The sequence below is a fragment of the Lampris incognitus genome, chromosome 11 (genome assembly GCF_029633865.1).
Source record: "Lampris incognitus isolate fLamInc1 chromosome 11, fLamInc1.hap2, whole genome shotgun sequence".
Lineage (NCBI taxonomy): Eukaryota > Metazoa > Chordata > Actinopteri > Lampriformes > Lampridae > Lampris > Lampris incognitus.
Genome location: NC_079221.1, coordinates 16,429,747 through 16,447,470, shown reverse-complemented (window position 1 = coordinate 16,447,470; position 17,724 = coordinate 16,429,747). Strand labels below are relative to the sequence as shown.

Here is a 17,724-nt window from a genome sequence, read left to right as displayed (position 1 = left end):
ACACAGAGAAGTTTTACAAAACTTAATTCTGTCCTTCAATAAGCAATTCAAATTGTGACTTGGCTAGGGCTGCAAGAAAATGAAAAAGGCTCATAAAAACAACTCGAAGGTGTTTTGGAGAAAGTGGGACTTTTCACAGTGTGAATGCTCTTTTATGTGCTTCGCTGCTGCTTTTTCACATACTTAAGTGAGATAAAAAACATACGAGAGACTTGTACCCGAAAAACATCAAACGTAACATGACTATGGACTACAAAACAATGAAAAAGGTACAAATAAAAAACCCAAAGGTGGTTTGGAGAAAGTGGGGATTTTGCTAATGTGCATGTTCCTGTCTGCTTTGTTTCAAAGAGTTTGACATAGAGAGAAAAAAATTACCAGAATACAGTTATGGACAAAAATGTATTGTATGGAAATTGGGTTTTCTGACAAATTACATCAGGTTTGAAACAGCTGTTTGGGATGCAGCTCAGTGGTGGAGTGCATGCTTTGCATGTACGGGGTCCATGATTCAATCCCCAAAATTTCCAATTCCTAATGGCCTTTCTCAGGATGTACCTTCAGTTCTTACAAAGCTGAACAGCTCCCACAGGTTGGAAAATTTTTTAAACATTTCAAGGGTAATTGATAGAGCTGTCCTGTAACAGAAATGTCTGGACTACCGTTCCATCAAGACATGTTTGGATCTCTTGATAAACCTCCGGTGACCATTCAAAGAAAGACTTCATTCGTAAAGGAATTCAGTGTGTAAAAACTTGACTGGCCTGCACCTAGACCTGACGTCAACAGCATTGAACATCTTCAGGTTCAACTGTAATGTTGACTGCGAGACAAGCCATCCCGGCCAACATCAGTGTCCAACCTCACAAGTGCACTTGTGGCTGAATGGGAGCAAATCCCCACAGCCTTGTTTCAAAATCTAGTAGACAGCCTTCACAAAAAAGCGGGAGCAGTTATAGCAGCAATGGTTGGACCAAATCCATATTAACATCCATGGTTTTGGAAGGAGCTGTTCAACTACCTAATATAGGTGTAATGTTCAAGTGTTCACATACTTTTAGCCATAGAGTGTATCTTCAATACTTACAAGGCCAAATGGGTCCCTGAATTGGAAAATAAATGGGATGGGTAGTCTCTAGGATGAATGAGTTTGTCTATCTTCTAACAGAAATCCTTTGGCTTTCTTCCCACAAAGGAATCTCCAAAGAAATATCTTGGTAAAGGTAGGGCGTTCATTCAACTAAAGGCTCTTTCAAACCTTTCTCTCCTTTTTGGGTAGATAATTGAGAACTAAATAGAGAAAGCCAAACCAAAGCAGTTGTCGTGGCCGAGTGGTTAAGGCGATGGAGTAGAAATCCATTGGGGTTTCCCCGCGCAGGTTCGAATCCTGCCGACAACGAAACTTTGAGTTTAGTCTGAAAGCTATGACATGTTATCAACCCCCCACATGGATATGCTACCTCTCACACAAGGTGCCCAACCTCCCTCTACTTAGCCAAGTGAAATTCAGGCTTTCGATAGATTAGAACAACTGTAGGATGCTGGCAGATCACCAGAGTTTGAAGACTAGTGTGTTCATATATCCCCTCTCCTTAATGTTACACTGAGATGTTTTACAAAACTTAATTCTGTCCTTCACTAAGCAATTCAAATTGTGACTTGGCTAGGGCTGCAAGAAAATGAAAAAGGCTCATAAAAACAACTCGAAGGTGTTTTGGCGAAAGTTGGACTTTTCACAGTGTGAAGGCTCTTTTATGTGCTTCGCTGCTGCTTTTTCACATACTTAAGTGAGAAAAAAAAACATACGAGAGACTTGTACCCGAAAAACATCTTGCATGGAAATTGGGTTTGTCGACAAATTACACTAAATTAAGGCCAGTAGTTAGGGGATGTACCACAGTGATAGAGCGTGTGCTTCGCATGTATGAGGTCCAGGGATCAATCCCCAGCATCTCCATTTATTTACTGTTTTGTCTAGAATGTATCTTCTATCCTTAAAATTCAAACTCTCCCTCAGCTTAAAATAAACGCTGAAAACAATGGTTTTTCAGTTTCTTCTGACAATAGATAGCTGAAAGTAGGAGATGTTATCAATCCGCACATGGTGACAACAACCCTTACAAAGGAAGCCACACAATCATTTCCTCAGCAGAACATAAAATTCAAGCTGTTGCTTGATAAGAACGAGTGTAGGTTCCTGACAGATCACTAAGTTTGGAAGGTAAGCAGTGGAGAAATAGTTTGGTAATAAATCCCCCCTGTCCTATGTTATTCTAAAATGATTTATAAAGCAAAACAGTGTCCGTCACTTAAAAATTCGAAACGTAACATGACTATGGACTACAAAACAATGAAAAAGGTACAAATAAAAAACCCAAAGGTGGTTTGGAGAAAGTGGGGATTTTGCTAATGTGTATGTGCTTCTCTGCTTTCTTTCAAAGAGTTTGACATAGAGAGAAAAAAATTACCAGAATACAGTTATGGACAAAAAAGTATTGTATGGAAATTGCGTTTTCTGACAAATTACATCAGGTTTGAAACAGCTGTTTGGGATGCAGCTCAGTGGTGGAGTGCATGCTTTGCATGTACGGGGTCCATGATTCAATCCCAAACATGTCCAATTCCTAATGGCCTTTCTCAGGATGTACCTTCAGTTCTTACAAAGCTGAACAGCTCCCACAGGTTGAAATATTTTTTAAACATGTCAAGGGTACTTGATAGAGCTGTCCTGTATCAGAAATCCCTGGACTACCGTCCCATCAAGACATGTTTTGATCTCTTGATAAACCTCCGGTGACCATTCAAAGAAAGCCTTAATTCGTAAAGGAATTCAGTGTGTAAAAACTTGACTGGCCTGCACCTAGACCTGACGTCAACAGCATTGAACATCTTCAGGTTGAACTGTAATGTTGACTGCGAGACAAGCCATCCTGGCCAACATCAGTGTCCAACCTCACAAGTGCACTTGTGGCTGAATGGGAGCAAATCCCCACAGCCGTGTTTCAAAATCTAGTGGACAGCCTTCAAAAAAAACCGGGGCAGTTATAGCAGCAATGGTTGGACCAAATCCATATTAACATCCATGGTTTTGGAAGGAGCTGTTCAACTACCTAATATAGGTGTAATATTCAGGTGTTCACATACTTTTAGCCATAGAGTGTATCTTCAATACTTACGAGGCCAAATGGGTCCCTGAATTGGAAAATAAATGGGATGGGTAGTCTCTAGGATGAATGGGTTTGTCTATCTTCTAACAGAAATCCTTTGGCTTTCTTCCCACAAAGGAGTCTCCAAAGAAATATCTTGGTAAAGGTAGGGCGTTCATTCAAGTAAAGGCTCTTTCAAACCTTTCTCTCCTTTTTGGGTAGATAACTGAGAACTAAATAGAGAAAGCCAAACTGAAGCAGTTGTCGTGGCCGAGTGGTTAAGGCGATGGAGTAGAAATCCCTTGGGGTTTCCCCGCGCAGGTTTGAATCCTGCCGACAACGAAACTTTGAGTTTAGTCTGACAGCTGAAAGCTATGACATGTTATCAACCCCCACATGGAGATGCTAGCTCCCACATGGAGATGCTACCTCTCACACAAGGTGCCCAACCTCCCTCTACTTAGCCAACCGAAATTCAGGCTTTCAATAGATTAGAACAACTGTAGGATGCTGGCAGATCACCAGAGTTTGAAGACTAGTGTGATCATATATCCCCTCTCCTTAATGTTACACTGAGATGTTTTGCAAAACTTAATTCTGTCCTTCACTAAGCAATTCAAATTGTGACTTGGCTAGGGCTGCAAGAAAATGAAAAAGGCTCATAAATACAACTCGAAAGTGTTTTGGAGAAAGTGGGACTTTTCACAGTGTGAAGGCTCTTTTATGTGCTTCGCTGCTGCTTTTTCACATACTTAAGTGAGAAAAAAAACATACGAGAGACTTGTACCCGAAAAACATCTTGCATGGAAATTGGCTTTGTCGACAAATTACACTGAATTAAGGCCAGTAGTTAGGGATGTTCCACAGTGATAGAGCGCGTGCTTCGCATGTGTGAGGTCCGGGGATCAATCCCCAGCATCTCCATTTATTTACTGTTTCGTCTGGAATGTATCTTCTATCCTTAAAATTCAAACTCTCCCTCAGCTTAAAATAAACGCTGAAAACAATGGTTTTTCAGTTTCTTCTGACAATAGATAGCTGAAAGTAGGAGATGTTATCAATTCGCACATGGCGACAACAACCCTCACAAAGGAGGCCACACAATCATTTCCTCAGCCAACCTACAAACATAAAATTCAAGCTGTTGCTTGATAAGAACGAGTGTAGGTTCCTGACAGCTCCCTCAGGTTGAAATATTTTTTAAACATGTCAAGGGTACTTGATAGAGCTGTCCTGTATCAGAAATCCCTGGACCGCCGTCCCATCAAGACATGTTTTGATCTCTTGATAAACCTCCGGTGACCATTCAAAGAAAGACTTCATTCGTAAAGGAATTCAGTGTGTAAAAACTTGACTGGCCTGCACCTAGACCTGACGTCAACAGCATTGAACATCTGCAGGTTCAACTGTAATGTTGACTGCGAGACAAGCCATCCTGTCCAACATCAGTGTCCACCCTCACAAGTGCACTTGTGGCTGAATGGGAGCAAATCGCCGCAGCCATGTTTCAAAATCTAGTGGACAGCCTTCACAAAAAAGCGGGGCAGTTATAGCAGCAATGGTTGGACCATATCCGTATTAACATCCATGGTTTTGGAAGGAGCTGTTAAACTACCAAATATAGGTGTAATGTTCAGGCATTCACATACTTTTAGCCATAGAGTGTATCTTCAATACTTACAAGGCCAAATGGGTCCCTGAATTGGAAAATAAATGGGATGGGTAGTCTCTAGGATGAATGGGTTTGTCTATCTTCTAACAGAAATCCTTTGGCTTTCTTCCCACAAAGGAATCTCCAAAGAAATATCTTGGTAAAGGTAGGGCGTTCATTCAAGTAAAGGCTCTTTCAAACCTTTCTCTCCTTTTTGGGTAGATAATTGAGAACTAAATAGAGAAAGCCGATCCAAAGCAGTTGTCGTGGCCGAGTGGTTAAGGCGATGGAGTAGAAATCCATTGGGGTTTCCCCGCGCAGGTTCGAATCCTGCCGACAACGAAACTTTGACTTTAGTCTGACAACAGACAGCTGAAAGCTATGACATGTTATCAACCCCCCACATGGAGATGCTACCTCTCACACAAGGTGCCCAACCTCCCTCTACTTAGCCAACCGAAATTCAGGCTTTAGATAGATTAGAACAACTTCAGGTTGCTGGCAGATCATCAGAGTTTGAAGACTAGTGTTTTCATATATCCCCTCTCCTTAATGTTACACTGAGATGTTTTACAAAACTTAATTCTGTCCTTCATTAAGCAATTTGAATTGTGACTTGGCTAGGCCTGCAAGAAAATGATAAAGGCTCATAAAAACAACTCGAAGGTGTTTTGGAGAAAGTGGCACTTTTCAGAGTGTGAAGGCTCTTTTATGTGCTTTGCTGCTGCTTTTTCACATACTTAAGTGAGAAAAAAAACATACGAGAGACTTGTACCCGAAAAACATCTTGCATGGAAATTGGGTTTGTCGACAAATTACACTAAATTAAGGCCAGTAGTTAGGGGATGTACCACAGTGATAGAGCGCGTGCTTCGCATGTGTGAGGTCCGGGGATCAATCCCCAGCATCTCCATTTATTTACTGTTTCGTCTGGAATGTATCTTCTATCCTTAAAATTCAAACTCTCCCTCAGCTTAAAATAAACACTGAAAACAATGGTTTTTCAGTTTCTTCTGACAATAGATAGCTGAAAGTAGGAGATGTTATCAATTCGCACATGGCGACAACAACCCTCACAAAGGATGCCACACAATCATTTCCTCAGCCAACCTACAAACATAAAATTCGAGCTGTTGCTTGATAAGAACGAGTGTAGGTTCCTGACAGCTCCCTCAGGTTGAAATATTTTTTAAACATGTCAATGGTACTTGATAGAGCTGTCCTGTATCAGAAATCCCTGGACTACCGCCCCTTCAAGACATGCTTTGATCTCTTGACAAACCTCCGGTGACCATTCAAAGAAAGACTTCATTCGTAAAGGAATTCAGTGTGTAAAAACTTGACTGGCCTGCACCTAGACCTGATGTCAACAGCATTGAACATCTTCAGGTTCAACTGTAATGTTGACTGCGAGACAAGCCATCCCGGCCAACATCAGTGTCGAACCTCACAAGTGCACTTGTGGCTGAATGGGAGCAAATCCCCACAGCCGTGTTTCAAAATCTAGTGGACAGCCTTCACAAAAAAGCGGGGGCAGTTATAGCAGCAATGGTTGGACCAAATCCATATTGACATCCATGGTTTTGGAAGGAGCTGTTCAACTACCTAATATAGGTGTAATATTCAGGTGTTCACATACTTTTAGCCATAGAGTGTATCTTCAATACTTACAAGGCCAAATGGGTCCCTGAATTGGAAAATAAATGGGATGGGTAGTCTCTAGGGATGAATGGGTTTGTCTATCTTCTAACAGAAATCCTTTGGCTTTCTTCCCACAAAGGAATCTCCAAAGAAATATCTTGGTAAAGGTAGGGCGTTCATTCAAGTAAAGGCTCTTTCAAACCTTTCTCTCCTTTTTGGGTAGATAATTGAGAACTAAATAGAGAAAGCCAAACCAAAGCAGTTGTCGTGGCTGAGTGGTTAAGGCGATGGAGTAGAAATCCATTGGGGTTTCCCCGCGCAGGTTCGAATCCTGCCGACAACGAAACTTTGAGTTTAGTCTGACAACAGACAGCTGAAAGCTATGACATGTTATCAACCCCCACATGGAGATGCTAGCTCCCACATGGAGATGCTACCTCTCACACAAGGTGCCCGACCTCCCTCTACTTAGCCAACCGAAATTCAGGCTTTCAATAGATTAGAACAACTGTAGGATGCTGGCAGATCACCAGAGTTTGAAGACTAGTGTGATCATATATCCCCTCTCCTTAATGTTACACTGAGATGTTTTGCAAAACTTAATTCTGTCCTTCACTAAGCAATTCAAATTGTGACTTGGCTAGGGCTGCAAGAAAATGAAAAAGGCTCATAAATACAACTCGAAAGTGTTTTGGAGAAAGTGGGACTTTTCACAGTGTGAAGGCTCTTTTATGTGCTTCGCTGCTGCTTTTTCACATACTTAAGTGAGAAAAAAAAACATACGAGAGACTTGTACCCGAAAAACATCTTGCATGGAAATTGGGTTTGTCGACAAATTACACTAAATTAAGGCCAGTAGTTAGGGGATGTACCACAGTGATAGAGCGCGTGCTTCGCATGTGTGAGGTCCGGGGATCAATCCCCAGCATCTCCATTTATTTACTGTTTCGTCTGGAATGTATCTTCTATCCTTAAAATTCAAACTCTCCCTCAGCTTAAAATAAACACTGAAAACAATGGTTTTTCAGTTTCTTCTGACAATAGATAGCTGAAAGTAGGAGATGTTATCAATTCGCACATGGCGACAACAACCCTCACAAAGGATGCCACACAATCATTTCCTCAGCCAACCTACAAACATAAAATTCGAGCTGTTGCTTGATAAGAACGAGTGTAGGTTCCTGACAGCTCCCTCAGGTTGAAATATTTTTTAAACATGTCAATGGTACTTGATAGAGCTGTCCTGTATCAGAAATCCCTGGACTACCGCCCCTTCAAGACATGCTTTGATCTCTTGACAAACCTCCGGTGACCATTCAAAGAAAGACTTCATTCGTAAAGGAATTCAGTGTGTAAAAACTTGACTGGCCTGCACCTAGACCTGATGTCAACAGCATTGAACATCTTCAGGTTCAACTGTAATGTTGACTGCGAGACAAGCCATACCGGCCAACATCAGTGTCCAACCTCACAAGTGCACTTGTGGCTGAATGGGAGCAAATCCCCACAGCCGTGTTTCAAAATCTAGTGGACAGCCTTCACAAAAAAGCGGGGGCAGTTATAGCAGCAATGGTTGGACCAAATCCATATTGACATCCATGGTTTTGGAAGGAGCTGTTCAACTACCTAATATAGGTGTAATATTCAGGTGTTCACATACTTTTAGCCATAGAGTGTATCTTCAATACTTACAAGGCCAAATGGGTCCCTGAATTGGAAAATAAATGGGATGGGTAGTCTCTAGGGATGAATGGGTTTGTCTATCTTCTAACAGAAATCCTTTGGCTTTCTTCCCACAAAGGAATCTCCAAAGAAATATCTTGGTAAAGGTAGGGCGTTCATTCAAGTAAAGGCTCTTTCAAACCTTTCTCTCCTTTTTGGGTAGATAATTGAGAACTAAATAGAGAAAGCCAAACCAAAGCAGTTGTCGTGGCTGAGTGGTTAAGGCGATGGAGTAGAAATCCATTGGGGTTTCCCCGCGCAGGTTCGAATCCTGCCGACAACGAAACTTTGAGTTTAGTCTGACAACAGACAGCTGAAAGCTATGACATGTTATCAACCCCCCACATGGAGATGCTACCTCTCACACAAGGTGCCCAACCTCCCTCTACTTAGCCAACCGAAATTCAGGCTTTCAATAGATTAGAACAACTGTAGGATGCTGGCAGATCACCAGAGTTTGAAGACTAGTGTGATCATATATCCCCTCTCCTTAATGTTACACTGAGATGTTTTGCAAAACTTAATTCTGTCCTTCACTAAGCAATTCAAATTGTGACTTGGCTAGGGCTGCAAGAAAATGAAAAAGGCTCATAAATACAACTCGAAAGTGTTTTGGAGAAAGTGGGACTTTTCACAGTGTGAAGGCTCTTTTATGTGCTTCGCTGCTGCTTTTTCACATACTTAAGTGAGAAAAAAAACATACGAGAGACTTGTACCCGAAAAACATCTTGCATGGAAATTGGCTTTGTCGACAAATTACACTGAATTAAGGCCAGTAGTTAGGGATGTTCCACAGTGATAGAGCGCGTGCTTCGCATGTGTGAGGTCCGGGGATCAATCCCCAGCATCTCCATTTATTTACTGTTTCGTCTGGAATGTATCTTCTATCCTTAAAATTCAAACTCTCCCTCAGCTTAAAATAAACGCTGAAAACAATGGTTTTTCAGTTTCTTCTGACAATAGATAGCTGAAAGTAGGAGATGTTATCAATTCGCACATGGCGACAACAACCCTCACAAAGGAGGCCACACAATCATTTCCTCAGCCAACCTACAAACATAAAATTCGAGCTGTTGCTTGATAAGAACGAGTGTAGGTTCCTGACAGCTCCCTCAGGTTGAAATATTTTTTAAACATGTCAATGGTACTTGATAGAGCTGTCCTGTATCAGAAATCCCTGGACTACCGCCCCTTCAAGACATGCTTTGATCTCTTGACAAACCTCCGGTGACCATTCAAAGAAAGACTTCATTCGTAAAGGAATTCAGTGTGTAAAAACTTGACTGGCCTGCACCTAGACCTGATGTCAACAGCATTGAACATCTTCAGGTTCAACTGTAATGTTGACTGCGAGACAAGCCATCCCGGCCAACATCAGTGTCGAACCTCACAAGTGCACTTGTGGCTGAATGGGAGCAAATCCCCACAGCCGTGTTTCAAAATCTAGTGGACAGCCTTCACAAAAAAGCGGGGGCAGTTATAGCAGCAATGGTTGGACCAAATCCATATTGACATCCATGGTTTTGGAAGGAGCTGTTCAACTACCTAATATAGGTGTAATATTCAGGTGTTCACATACTTTTAGCCATAGAGTGTATCTTCAATACTTACAAGGCCAAATGGGTCCCTGAATTGGAAAATAAATGGGATGGGTAGTCTCTAGGGATGAATGGGTTTGTCTATCTTCTAACAGAAATCCTTTGGCTTTCTTCCCACAAAGGAATCTCCAAAGAAATATCTTGGTAAAGGTAGGGCGTTCATTCAAGTAAAGGCTCTTTCAAACCTTTCTCTCCTTTTTGGGTAGATAATTGAGAACTAAATAGAGAAAGCCAAACCAAAGCAGTTGTCGTGGCTGAGTGGTTAAGGCGATGGAGTAGAAATCCATTGGGGTTTCCCCGCGCAGGTTCGAATCCTGCCGACAACGAAACTTTGAGTTTAGTCTGACAACAGACAGCTGAAAGCTATGACATGTTATCAACCCCCACATGGAGATGCTAGCTCCCACATGGAGATGCTACCTCTCACACAAGGTGCCCGACCTCCCTCTACTTAGCCAACCGAAATTCAGGCTTTCAATAGATTAGAACAACTGTAGGATGCTGGCAGATCACCAGAGTTTGAAGACTAGTGTGATCATATATCCCCTCTCCTTAATGTTACACTGAGATGTTTTGCAAAACTTAATTCTGTCCTTCACTAAGCAATTCAAATTGTGACTTGGCTAGGGCTGCAAGAAAATGAAAAAGGCTCATAAATACAACTCGAAAGTGTTTTGGAGAAAGTGGGACTTTTCACAGTGTGAAGGCTCTTTTATGTGCTTCGCTGCTGCTTTTTCACATACTTAAGTGAGAAAAAAAAACATACGAGAGACTTGTACCCGAAAAACATCTTGCATGGAAATTGGGTTTGTCGACAAATTACACTAAATTAAGGCCAGTAGTTAGGGGATGTACCACAGTGATAGAGCGCGTGCTTCGCATGTGTGAGGTCCGGGGATCAATCCCCAGCATCTCCATTTATTTACTGTTTCGTCTGGAATGTATCTTCTATCCTTAAAATTCAAACTCTCCCTCAGCTTAAAATAAACACTGAAAACAATGGTTTTTCAGTTTCTTCTGACAATAGATAGCTGAAAGTAGGAGATGTTATCAATTCGCACATGGCGACAACAACCCTCACAAAGGATGCCACACAATCATTTCCTCAGCCAACCTACAAACATAAAATTCGAGCTGTTGCTTGATAAGAACGAGTGTAGGTTCCTGACAGCTCCCTCAGGTTGAAATATTTTTTAAACATGTCAATGGTACTTGATAGAGCTGTCCTGTATCAGAAATCCCTGGACTACCGCCCCTTCAAGACATGCTTTGATCTCTTGACAAACCTCCGGTGACCATTCAAAGAAAGACTTCATTCGTAAAGGAATTCAGTGTGTAAAAACTTGACTGGCCTGCACCTAGACCTGATGTCAACAGCATTGAACATCTTCAGGTTCAACTGTAATGTTGACTGCGAGACAAGCCATACCGGCCAACATCAGTGTCCAACCTCACAAGTGCACTTGTGGCTGAATGGGAGCAAATCCCCACAGCCGTGTTTCAAAATCTAGTGGACAGCCTTCACAAAAAAGCGGGGGCAGTTATAGCAGCAATGGTTGGACCAAATCCATATTGACATCCATGGTTTTGGAAGGAGCTGTTCAACTACCTAATATAGGTGTAATGTTCAGGTGTTCACATACTTTTAGCCATAGAGTGTATCTTCAATACTTACAAGGCCAAATGGGTCCCTGAATTGGAAAATAAATGGGATGGGTAGTCTCTAGGGATGAATGGGTTTGTCTATCTTCTAACAGAAATCCTTTGGCTTTCTTCCCACAAAGGAATCTCCAAAGAAATATCTTGGTAAAGGTAGGGCGTTCATTCAAGTAAAGGCTCTTTCAAACCTTTCTCTCCTTTTTGGGTAGATAATTGAGAACTAAATAGAGAAAGCCAAACCAAAGCAGTTGTCGTGGCTGAGTGGTTAAGGCGATGGAGTAGAAATCCATTGGGGTTTCCCCGCGCAGGTTCGAATCCTGCCGACAACGAAACTTTGAGTTTAGTCTGACAACAGACAGCTGAAAGCTATGACATGTTATCAACCCCCCACATGGAGATGCTACCTCTCACACAAGGTGCCCAACCTCCCTCTACTTAGCCAACCGAAATTCAGGCTTTCAATAGATTAGAACAACTGTAGGATGCTGGCAGATCACCAGAGTTTGAAGACTAGTGTGATCATATATCCCCTCTCCTTAATGTTACACTGAGATGTTTTGCAAAACTTAATTCTGTCCTTCACTAAGCAATTCAAATTGTGACTTGGCTAGGGCTGCAAGAAAATGAAAAAGGCTCATAAATACAACTCGAAAGTGTTTTGGAGAAAGTGGGACTTTTCACAGTGTGAAGGCTCTTTTATGTGCTTCGCTGCTGCTTTTTCACATACTTAAGTGAGAAAAAAAACATACGAGAGACTTGTACCCGAAAAACATCTTGCATGGAAATTGGCTTTGTCGACAAATTACACTGAATTAAGGCCAGTAGTTAGGGATGTTCCACAGTGATAGAGCGCGTGCTTCGCATGTGTGAAGTCCGGGGATCAATCCCCAGCATCTCCATTTATTTACTGTTTCGTCTGGAATGTATCTTCTATCCTTAAAATTCAAACTCTCCCTCAGCTTAAAATAAACGCTGAAAACAATGGTTTTTCAGTTTCTTCTGACAATAGATAGCTGAAAGTAGGAGATGTTATCAATTCGCACATGGCGACAACAACCCTCACAAAGGAGGCCACACAATCATTTCCTCAGCCAACCTACAAACATAAAATTCAAGCTGTTGCTTGATAAGAACGAGTGTAGGTTCCTGACAGCTCCCTCAGGTTGAAATATTTTTTAAACATGTCAAGGGTACTTGATAGAGCTGTCCTGTATCAGAAATCCCTGGACCGCCGTCCCATCAAGACATGTTTTGATCTCTTGATAAACCTCCGGTGACCATTCAAAGAAAGACTTCATTCGTAAAGGAATTCAGTGTGTAAAAACTTGACTGGCCTGCACCTAGACCTGACGTCAACAGCATTGAACATCTGCAGGTTCAACTGTAATGTTGACTGCGAGACAAGCCATCCTGGCCAACATCAGTGTCCACCCTCACAAGTGCACTTGTGGCTGAATGGGAGCAAATCGCCGCAGCCATGTTTCAAAATCTAGTGGACAGCCTTCACAAAAAAGCGGGGGCAGTTATAGCAGCAATGGTTGGACCATATCCGTATTAACATCCATGGTTTTGGAAGGAGCTGTTAAACTACCTAATATAGGTGTAATGTTCAGGCATTCACATACTTTTAGCCATAGAGTGTATCTTCAATACTTACAAGGCCAAATGGGTCCCTGAATTGGAAAATAAATGGGATGGGTAGTCTCTAGGATGAATGGGTTTGTCTATCTTCTAACAGAAATCCTTTGGCTTTCTTCCCACAAAGGAATCTCCAAAGAAATATCTTGGTAAAGGTAGGGCGTTCATTCAAGTAAAGGCTCTTTCAAACCTTTCTCTCCTTTTTGGGTAGATAATTGAGAACTAAATAGAGAAAGCCAAACCAAAGCAGTTGTCGTGGCCGAGTGGTTAAGGCGATGGAGTAGAAATCCATTGGGGTTTCCCCGCGCAGGTTCGAATCCTGCCGACAACGAAACTTTGACTTTAGTCTGACAACAGACAGCTGAAAGCTATGACATGTTATCAACCCCCCACATGGAGATGCTACCTCTCACACAAGGTGCCCAACCTCCCTCTACTTAGCCAACCGAAATTCAGGCTTTAGATAGATTAGAACAACTTCAGGTTGCTGGCAGATCATCAGAGTTTGAAGACTAGTGTTTTCATATATCCCCTCTCCTTAATGTTACACTGAGATGTTTTACAAAACTTAATTCTGTCCTTCATTAAGCAATTCGAATTGTGACTTGGCTAGGCCTGCAAGAAAATGATAAAGGCTCATAAAAACAACTCGAAGGTGTTTTGGAGAAAGTGGCACTTTTCAGAGTGTGAAGGCTCTTTTATGTGCTTCGCTGCTGCTTTTTCACATACTTAAGTGAGAAAAAAAAACATACGAGAGACTTGTACCCGAAAAACATCTTGCATGGAAATTGGGTTTGTCGACAAATTACACTAAATTAAGGCCAGTAGTTAGGGGATGTACCACAGTGATAGAGCGCGTGCTTCGCATGTGTGAGGTCCGGGGATCAATCCCCAGCATCTCCATTTATTTACTGTTTCGTCTGGAATGTATCTTCTATCCTTAAAATTCAAACTCTCCCTCAGCTTAAAATAAACACTGAAAACAATGGTTTTTCAGTTTCTTCTGACAATAGATAGCTGAAAGTAGGAGATGTTATCAATTCGCACATGGCGACAACAACCCTCACAAAGGATGCCACACAATCATTTCCTCAGCCAACCTACAAACATAAAATTCGAGCTGTTGCTTGATAAGAACGAGTGTAGGTTCCTGACAGCTCCCTCAGGTTGAAATATTTTTTAAACATGTCAATGGTACTTGATAGAGCTGTCCTGTATCAGAAATCCCTGGACTACCGCCCCTTCAAGACATGCTTTGATCTCTTGACAAACCTCCGGTGACCATTCAAAGAAAGACTTCATTCGTAAAGGAATTCAGTGTGTAAAAACTTGACTGGCCTGCACCTAGACCTGATGTCAACAGCATTGAACATCTTCAGGTTCAACTGTAATGTTGACTGCGAGACAAGCCATCCCGGCCAACATCAGTGTCGAACCTCACAAGTGCACTTGTGGCTGAATGGGAGCAAATCCCCACAGCCGTGTTTCAAAATCTAGTGGACAGCCTTCACAAAAAAGCGGGGGCAGTTATAGCAGCAATGGTTGGACCAAATCCATATTGACATCCATGGTTTTGGAAGGAGCTGTTCAACTACCTAATATAGGTGTAATATTCAGGTGTTCACATACTTTTAGCCATAGAGTGTATCTTCAATACTTACAAGGCCAAATGGGTCCCTGAATTGGAAAATAAATGGGATGGGTAGTCTCTAGGGATGAATGGGTTTGTCTATCTTCTAACAGAAATCCTTTGGCTTTCTTCCCACAAAGGAATCTCCAAAGAAATATCTTGGTAAAGGTAGGGCGTTCATTCAAGTAAAGGCTCTTTCAAACCTTTCTCTCCTTTTTGGGTAGATAATTGAGAACTAAATAGAGAAAGCCAAACCAAAGCAGTTGTCGTGGCTGAGTGGTTAAGGCGATGGAGTAGAAATCCATTGGGGTTTCCCCGCGCAGATTCGAATCCTGCCGACAACGAAACTTTGAGTTTAGTCTGACAACAGACAGCTGAAAGCTATGACATGTTATCAACCCCCCACATGGAGATGCTACCTCTCACACAAGGTGCCCAACCTCCCTCTACTTAGCCAACCGAAATTCAGGCTTTAGATAGATTAGAACAACTGCAGGTTGCTGGCAGATCATCAGAGTTTGAAGACTAGTGTGTTCATATATCCCCTCTCCTTAATGTTACACTGAGATGTTTTACAAAACTTAATTCTGTCCTTCACTAAGCAATTCAAATTGTGACTTGGCTAGGCCTGCAAGAAAATGAAAAAGGCTCATAAAAACAACTCGAAGGTGTTTTGGAGAAAGTGGCACTTTTCACAGTGTGAAGGCTCTTTTATGTGCTTCGCTGCTGCTTTTTCACATACTTAAGTGAGAAAAAAAAACATACGAGAGACTTGTACCCGAAAAACATCTTGCATGGATATTGGGTTTGTCGACAAATTACACTAAATTAAGGCCAGTAGTTAGGGGATGTACGACAGTGATAGAGCGCGTGCTTCGCATGTGTGAGGTCCGGGGATCAATCCCCAGCATCTCCATTTATTTACTGTTTCGTCTGGAATGTATCTTCTATCCTTAAAATTCAAACTCTCCCTCAGCTTAAAATAAACGCTGAAAACAATGGTTTTTCAGTTTCTTCTGACAATAGATAGCTGAAAGTAGGAGATGTTATCAATTCGCACATGGCGACAACAACCCTCACAAAGGAGGCCACACAATCATTTCCTCAGCCAACCTACAAACATAAAATTCAAGCTGTTGCTTGATAAGAACGAGTGTAGGTTCCTGACAGCTCACTCAGGTTGAAATATTTTTTAAACATGTCAAGGGTACTTGATAGAGCTGTCCTGTATCAGAAATCCCTGGACTACCGCCCCTTCAAGACATGCTTTGATCTCTTGATGAACCTCCGGTGACCATTCAAAGAAAGACTTCATTCGTAAAGGAATTCAGTGTGTAAAACTTGACTGGCCTGCACCTAGACCTGACGTCAACAGCATTGAACATCTTCAGGTTGAACTGTAATGTTGACTGCGAGACAAGCCATCCCGGCCAACATCAGTGTCCAACCTCACAAGTGCACTTGTGGCTGAATGGGAGCAAATCCCCACAGCCGTGTTTCAAAATCTAGTGGACAGCCTTCACAAAAAAGCGGGGGCAGTTATAGCAGCAATGGTTGGACCAAATCCATATTGACATCCATGGTTTTGGAAGGAGCTGTTCAACTACCTAATATAGGTGTAATATTCAGGTGTTCACATACTTTTAGCCATAGAGTGTATCTTCAATACTTACAAGGCCAAATGGGTCCCTGAATTGGAAAATAAATGGGATGGGTAGTCTCTAGGGATGAATGGGTTTGTCTATCTTCTAACAGAAATCCTTTGGCTTTCTTCCCACAAAGGAATCTCCAAAGAAATATCTTGGTAAAGGTAGGGCGTTCATTCAAGTAAAGGCTCTTTCAAACCTTTCTCTCCTTTTTGGGTAGATAATTGAGAACTAAATAGAGAAAGCCAAACCAAAGCAGTTGTCGTGGCTGAGTGGTTAAGGCGATGGAGTAGAAATCCATTGGGGTTTCCCCGCGCAGGTTCGAATCCTGCCGACAACGAAACCTTGAGTTTAGTCTGACAACAGACAGCTGAAAGCTATGACATGTTATCAACCCCCCACATGGAGATGCTACCTCTCACACAAGGTGCCCAACCTCCCTCTACTTAGCCAACCAAAATTCAGGCTTTAGATAGATTAGAACAACTGCAGGTTGCTGGCAGATCATCAGAGTTTGAAGACTAGTGTGTTCATATATCCCCTCTCCTTAATGTTACACTGAGATGTTTTACAAAACTTAATTCTGTCCTTCACTAAGCAATTCAAATTGTGACTTGGCTAGGCCTGCAAGAAAATGAAAAAGGCTCATAAAAACAACTCGAAGGTGTTTTGGAGAAAGTGGCACTTTTCACAGTGTGAAGGCTCTTTTATGTGCTTCGCTGCTGCTTTTTCACATACTTAAGTGAGAAAAAAAAACATACGAGAGACTTGTACCCGAAAAACATCTTGCATGGATATTGGGTTTGTCGACAAATTACACTAAATTAAGGCCAGTAGTTAGGGGATGTACCACAGTGATAGAGCGCGTGCTTCGCATGTGTGAGGTCCGGGGATCAATCCCCAGCATCTCCATTTATTTACTGTTTCGTCTGGAATGTATCTTCTATCCTTAAAATTCAAACTCTCCCTCAGCTTAAAATAAACGCTGAAAACAATGGTTTTTCAGTTTCTTCTGACAATAGATAGCTGAAAGTAGGAGATGTTATCAATTCGCACATGGCGACAACAACCCTCACAAAGGAGGCCACACAATCATTTCCTCAGCCAACCTACAAACATAAAATTCAAGCTGTTGCTTGATAAGAACGAGTGTAGGTTCCTGACAGCTCACTCAGGTTGAAATATTTTTTAAACATGTCAAGGGTACTTGATAGAGCTGTCCTGTATCAGAAATCCCTGGACTACCGCCCCTTCAAGACATGCTTGGATCTCTTGATGAACCTCCGGTGACCATTCAAAGAAAGACTTCATTCGTAAAGGAATTCAGTGTGTAAAACTTGACTGGCCTGCACCTAGACCTGACGTCAACAGCATTGAACATCTTCAGGTTGAA

At 42.0% G+C, this 17,724-nt stretch overlaps 10 non-coding genes across 10 annotated transcripts; all 10 read left to right on the top strand.

Annotated features, from left to right (window-relative positions):
* Window positions 1-1,317: 1,317 nt before the first annotated feature.
* Window positions 1,318-1,399, top strand: trnas-aga (transfer RNA serine (anticodon AGA)). Its single transcript has one exon. It is a non-coding gene; the product is annotated as a tRNA-Ser (tRNA).
* Window positions 1,400-3,406: 2,007 nt separating this feature from the next.
* On the top strand, window positions 3,407-3,488 carry trnas-aga (transfer RNA serine (anticodon AGA)). The gene has a single exon. It is a non-coding gene; the product is annotated as a tRNA-Ser (tRNA).
* Window positions 3,489-5,057: 1,569 nt separating this feature from the next.
* Window positions 5,058-5,139, top strand: trnas-aga (transfer RNA serine (anticodon AGA)). The gene has a single exon. It is a non-coding gene; the product is annotated as a tRNA-Ser (tRNA).
* Window positions 5,140-6,699: 1,560 nt separating this feature from the next.
* Window positions 6,700-6,781, top strand: trnas-aga (transfer RNA serine (anticodon AGA)). Its single transcript has one exon. It is a non-coding gene; the product is annotated as a tRNA-Ser (tRNA).
* Window positions 6,782-8,361: 1,580 nt separating this feature from the next.
* Window positions 8,362-8,443, top strand: trnas-aga (transfer RNA serine (anticodon AGA)). Its single transcript has one exon. It is a non-coding gene; the product is annotated as a tRNA-Ser (tRNA).
* A 1,559-nt stretch (window positions 8,444-10,002) lies between these two features.
* On the top strand, window positions 10,003-10,084 carry trnas-aga (transfer RNA serine (anticodon AGA)). Its single transcript has one exon. It is a non-coding gene; the product is annotated as a tRNA-Ser (tRNA).
* Window positions 10,085-11,664: 1,580 nt separating this feature from the next.
* On the top strand, window positions 11,665-11,746 carry trnas-aga (transfer RNA serine (anticodon AGA)). Its single transcript has one exon. It is a non-coding gene; the product is annotated as a tRNA-Ser (tRNA).
* Window positions 11,747-13,304: 1,558 nt separating this feature from the next.
* On the top strand, window positions 13,305-13,386 carry trnas-aga (transfer RNA serine (anticodon AGA)). Its single transcript has one exon. It is a non-coding gene; the product is annotated as a tRNA-Ser (tRNA).
* Window positions 13,387-14,947: 1,561 nt separating this feature from the next.
* On the top strand, window positions 14,948-15,029 carry trnas-aga (transfer RNA serine (anticodon AGA)). Its single transcript has one exon. It is a non-coding gene; the product is annotated as a tRNA-Ser (tRNA).
* A 1,560-nt stretch (window positions 15,030-16,589) lies between these two features.
* Window positions 16,590-16,671, top strand: trnas-aga (transfer RNA serine (anticodon AGA)). Its single transcript has one exon. It is a non-coding gene; the product is annotated as a tRNA-Ser (tRNA).
* Window positions 16,672-17,724: the final 1,053 nt, after the last annotated feature.